The sequence below is a fragment of the Amblyomma americanum genome, chromosome 5, assembly GCF_052857255.1.
Source record: "Amblyomma americanum isolate KBUSLIRL-KWMA chromosome 5, ASM5285725v1, whole genome shotgun sequence".
NCBI lineage: Eukaryota > Metazoa > Arthropoda > Arachnida > Ixodida > Ixodidae > Amblyomma > Amblyomma americanum.
Window position 1 is genome coordinate 48,974,266 of NC_135501.1, and position 6,050 is coordinate 48,980,315.

Below are 6,050 nucleotides of genomic sequence, written 5' to 3' on the forward strand. Positions count from 1 at the left end.
CTCTGCCATCCCACGTCAAGGTGGGCTATGTGAGGCATCCTGTCCGCCTGTATGTTCCCAAACCTGTTCAGTGCCACAAGTGCAACAACATAGGTCATGTGAGTGCTGTTTGCACGAATGAGGTATCCTGCCGTCGATGCGGCGGGATGCACCAGCATGACACCTGCACGACGTAGACTATAAAGTGCACAAACTGCTCGGGTGCCCATGAAGCCACAGCTAAGGACTGCCCTAAGCTGCAAAACGAAAGACTCATCCTGAAAAAGATGGTGATGGACAATTCGAACCACCAAGAAGCGGCGGCGTGTATTCGTCGCCGCAAACATCGTTCCCGGCGGCGTAGTCCGGTTCCACACAATTCTAGTCCACCTGCACCACAGTCGCAGGAAGTATCAGCTCAGCCGGCACAGCAGCATGAGCCTAACAACGATAACAAGACGTCTGCGGCCGTGTCCCATGTTACCGCAGTAGCTCAGTCCGATGCGTTTGTGTTACCTTCTTCCTCTGATGCTGAATGGCCTGCTCTGCCATCCAAAGAGATCGCCATGGCAAGACGAAGACCGGTTGCCACTCCAGCTGACACTGTTGGCAAGCCCGAAGGTCAGGATATGAGCATAATGTTAAAAACGCTTCTGTGTTCAATGCGCGCGCTGCTTTCAGGCATTAACACGCCAATAGCAAAGATTGTTGTGCAGTTTTTGGATGCACTTGAGCCGCTCTTGGCGGCGTTGCAGTAATTCATTATGGCACAACCAAAACCCACCTCATCTGTGCCAATGCACGTGCGCCGTAGTGTAGTGGTGCAATGGAATGCCCGAGGCCTACGAGGTCGTATTAGTGACCTCCGGCAACGCGTCCACAAGTACCGCTTTCTTGTGCTGGTTATATGTGAGCCCAACATGCCGTCGCCTTTCCTCCTTTCTGGATACGTGCTGCTGTGGTCTCGCACAGAAGACGAAACTAGCAAAGTGTTAGCCTGCATACGCCAAGACATTGCGCACGTCCGCCAAGTTCTACAGCCACACAACACAAACCATTACATCTGTTTGACAGTCACGCTAAAAGGACGGGTCTTTTCGATAATCGGTGCCTACATTCCACCTAGAAATGCCATTGATACTTCTTACCTATATTCAGCCATCCAGAGTTGTCCAGCTCCTCATATCATAGTGGGCGATATTAATGTTCATCACCCTCAGTGGTGCAGTGCTGTTATGAATAACCGAGGCAGGAACCTGTTTGACTTTATGCACTCCCAGAACTTCATCAATATCAACGATGATTCACCTACGTTTCTGCGTGGCACGTCGTACAGCAGCTGCTTGGATCTGGCGTTTGTTTCAGCAAGTCTTCACTTTTACGTCAGCTGGTGCAGTGACGTGGAAACACATGGGAGTGACCGCATTCCAACGTATGTTTGCGTCAAGTGGTACGCACCTACTACTCCGTCTCGCGTGCTATATACAGACTGGCCTGCCTTTAGGTCGTCCGTGGAGATTTCCTGTGTGGACCTCTCAACCCCATCTAAAATAGAAGGACTTATTACGTCCTCTCTCAGTGAGACCACGCGGTATATATGTGCGCCTACGCCAGGGTATACTATTGACGTGGAATTCGAAAGACTACGCGCAGTCCGTCGGCGCGCCGAAAGAAAATACAGAAGAACCAAGTCCACGTATGATCTTGCCCTTTGTCGCCGAGCTCAACGACAAATAAAGCGCCACCTAGCGAGACTAGGGAGACAACGTTGGAGGCAGTTCTGTTCATCGCTGGACCCTCGCAAACCACTGTCGCGTATTTGGCATGTAGCCAGGAGCTTGCGTTCACCCCCGCAGGAACGCTATCCTTTCCATGCCCTGTCTATTTACCAACGCCGTAATAATGTAGAGGTAGCAGAAGAATTCTGCAAAATGGTTGTGGGCACAACTATGGTACCATCAACCAGTCTGGAGGCTTTTGTACCACCTTCACCAGATGACCACTACGACATGCTATTCACGATACCTGAACTAGAAGCTGCTCTTTCCTCGTGTAGGCGTTCATCTGCACCTGGTCCTGACGGGATTTCGTACGCGTCCCTCTCTCACCTTGGCATGGAAGGCCGAACTGTGCTGCTCAGTAAATACAATGATACATGGGCTTCCGGAATCGTTCCAAAACACTGGAAGATCAGCCGCCTGGTTGCACTTTTGAAGCCTGGCAAACCTCCTTATGAGCTTACCTCATACCGGCCATTTGCACTAGCAAGCTGCGTCGGCAAAATTATGAAGCGAATGGTGCTGGCGCGGCTCGAATGGTTTTTAGAGCAGAATGCTCTCTATCCGGATATGATGACCGGGTTCCGGAGGGGACGTTCTTCGATTGACAGCGTAATCGACCTCATATCGACAGTGGAACATGAAAAACGTAGTCGCCGACTCGTCGCTTCTGTCCTTCTTCTTGGACATCAAGGGGGCCTACGATAATATACTTCATGACGCCATCCTTGATGCCTTTGACGACATTGGCGTTGGCGGCCGGATGTATTCGTGGATTGCGAGCTACCTCAACGGCCGGTCTGTTTATATTGTCTACGCCTGATGGGGAGACTACCCGTCATCAGGTTTGCCGCGGAGTTCCTCAGGGAGGAGCTCTTAGCCCAACCCTATTTAACGTGGCATTGATTGGACTGGTGAATGAACTTCCCACTAACATTCACATCAGTGCCTATGCTGATGATATCTGCATCTGGGCGTCGGGTTCGACACGTCCGCAAATGCGTGCGAGATTACAACGTGCCGTGTCATCTGCTTCAAGGTACCTACGGCGTCAGGGTTTGCACTTGGCAGCTGAAAAATGTGCTGTGGTCGCATTCACGCGCAAGTCTGTCTGCCACTACCCGGTAACTCTTCAAGGGGTTGCAATACCATACGTCTCCCACCACAGATTTTTGGGCATTATCATTGACCGCGAACTGTCATGGTCGAGGCATATAAACATGCTAAAGAAAAGACTCACTGTTTTTTGCCATGTGCTTCGCTTTGTGCAAGGCATTAAATGGGGCCCAACGGAGCGCTCCTTGCTTCGACTTTACTATACCCTCTTTATTGGCTACATTCGTTACAGCCTTCCTGTACTCTCTAACATGAGTATTTCCTGCTTGCGGACATTAGCGAGTGTCCAAGCACAGGCGCTCAAGATATGCCTCGGATTACCACGTTGTGCCTCGAACAAAGGCACGATTGAGGAATCTCGTGCGTGCCCAATATCGGTCTACCTGTCACACGAACCACTTCGTGTATATTTACGTGCGCTTACAGGGCACCGCTGTCACCGGCTGAAGAAGATTTTTGATGAGCGACCGGACAGCAGTTTTGCACGCGCATTGCGCTTCCATCGCTCCGAATTGCCATCAGACTATGCCCTGCCGCATCATTCCTTGCAGCCCCCATGGGTAATGGCTCAGCCTTCAGTCTGCCTGCATGTCCCTGGCATAATCAAGAAGTCTGCGATGCCGGTTAGCGGACTGAAGCAACTCGCACTTGCCTACATCTGGTCAGAATACCACAAGTGTGTGCACGTCTACACGGATGGATCTGTGTCTCCAAATGCATCAACAGCAGCTTTCGCAATCCCTGCACAACAGACGACCCGCGGATTCATTTTGGGACACAAGTGTACTTCAACCGCTGCAGGGCTTGTATGTCTTCGGGAATCGATTCGCAACATCTGCGGAGAACCGCCTCAGGAGTGGTGCATTTTCACCGACTGTAAACCTGCGCTACACATTTTAGGATGCTTCCTACGCCACACAGCCTACCAAGCTCTGGCTCTTGATATCATTAGTCTCGTATCATTTGCTCAGGGAAACGGCCACCGTATAGTGTTTCAGTGGATCCCCGGACACTGCGGACTCGATGGAAATGAGACCACCGACGCTGAAGCAAGGAGCGCCTTCAGCAGTGGCCTGCGTACAGCTGTACCGTTCACTATAGTGGACACAACTTATCTCCTTTCGGAATTGATGAGGAGGGCGACGGCTAGGTACTGGGCCCTGCCAGACACTCGCCACATCCGCCTTAAACGGCTAGATCCGACGATGACCTTTTCAGTTCCTCGCGGAATACCTCGCCCTATTGCATGCGTTATCCGTAGACTACGTTTAAATGTGAAAGACTCGTACTCGCATCTGCTCTGAAGCCTATGGACACATCGCTTCTCTCTGAGGATTTGATCCTCGGCGCTTGGCCAGATAGTTTTAGAACTGTAAAGGCAACGCTTTTTGAGCGACACGTACCTTGTCTCGCGTTTGTGATGTCAGAAAGTGTGCCTTTTTTTTAAGTAGTTTTTCATCTGCCTCCTCCCATCATCATCGTCCCCCATCGTGACCTTCTTTATCTCCTCTTCCCGTCCCCCAGAGCAGAGTAGCAGGCCAGATATTTATTTTTCAGGCCAACATCTCTGCCTTTCTTATCAATAAACACTCTCTCTCTCTCTCTCTCACTGCCTCTCAAGCGGATAGCTGAAGGAACTTTTTCTTTCTTATCCTTAAGGAATACTTAGGCAATCGGTGCTCTGCAAATTGAACAGCTTTCCGTGTACCCAATAGGAAGCATTGAGAGCAGGACAGTGTCTGAAGCAATTACAGAATGACCATCCTTTGGGGAAGTTTTCTCTTTTGCGACAGAGCGACGTTAACAAAAATGAGGCAATCAAACAAAATTTTGCTAAGAAAACTGAAATCGATCACAATGCCAGATGTTCGAGAAAGCACAATTTTTTACATGATTTTGGTATATAGTAATGGGTCGTTCAGACGACGCGGGTCGAAGGCACAATGGGGGACCAGGACAACAGTAGTAGGCGCCAGGGACAGGCCAAGCGGTTGCGGCCGGAAGGAAGGAAGGCCTCAGACGTTGCTGGCACATACCCACTACGGGGGAGTGGCCAAGACACAGGCGGTTAATTGCTGGATACAGGAAATTCTTGACAGGAAAAGGAGTGGTAATAGGATGTAGCCTGATAGATTGGAAGACGGAAGGACAGGGGTCCTGTTAACTTGGAGATCGAAGACGGGGCAATGGCTTAATGTGCATAATAGTATACAATTCCTGTAATGTTTAAATGTCATACTGACTGAGAGCGGGAAGACGAAATTAGAATGGGAGGCGCTGCGTTTCTTGAAGAAAATTTTGCACAGCAGAGCGCACACTCTTGTCACTTCGACCAAGCAAAGAAGCGCCAATTGAAAGAACAACCGCGGAAGACACAGGCAAGCCCAGTTGATGAAATGGAATTTGCAAAAGACGCTTCCTGAAATGAGAGAAGCGGCGGCAGAACAGCAGGAAGTGATCTATTGTCTCAGGTTCGGCACAAAAAGGGCACAATGGGGGAAGCCGCTAGGCCAGATCTGTGAAGGTAGAAATTTAGAAGGGGAACCCGGCAACGCAAGCGCGTGAAAGAGACCTCTAGTCTGCGTGAGCGCCAGTCTTTGCTACTCCAAGGATGCAGAAGATGCTGATATTCGGGAGATGATGTAAGAGCCGAGGCAGCAAATTCCGGAAATATTGTGTAGCTGCGAAACCTCACCGCAGCTGTATATGCACACGTTGGCCGGACAGCAACAATTGGGCCGCAGAGAGAGGCTCTTGCTAAGGAATCTGCAACCTCATTTAAGTGAAAACCCATGTGACCTGGTACCCAAAGCAACCTTACCGAATTTAGATGGAGCGGAATCAGAAACTTAAAGAGACGTAATGCCCGAGACTGAGTGGGTGAGGATAAGGAAGAGCAAATGGACAGAGAGTCTGTCATAACCACAACCTGGGAAACAGTAGTTTCTAATTTTCGTAAGGCTAATATTACTGCTAATAATTCAGCCAGAAAATTGGGAGTGAAGACAGGAAGACGGAGAGAAAAAGACTAATGCAGTGAAGGCTAAAAAATTCCCACACCTGCCTTCTCGCGATCCTGCGAGGCATCGGTAGCAATAAGAACATGAGAGGGAAAGGACCTTAGGTGGTCCTGCAACAGACCCTGAAGAAGCGGGAAGGGCTGCAGCTTTGCATTCG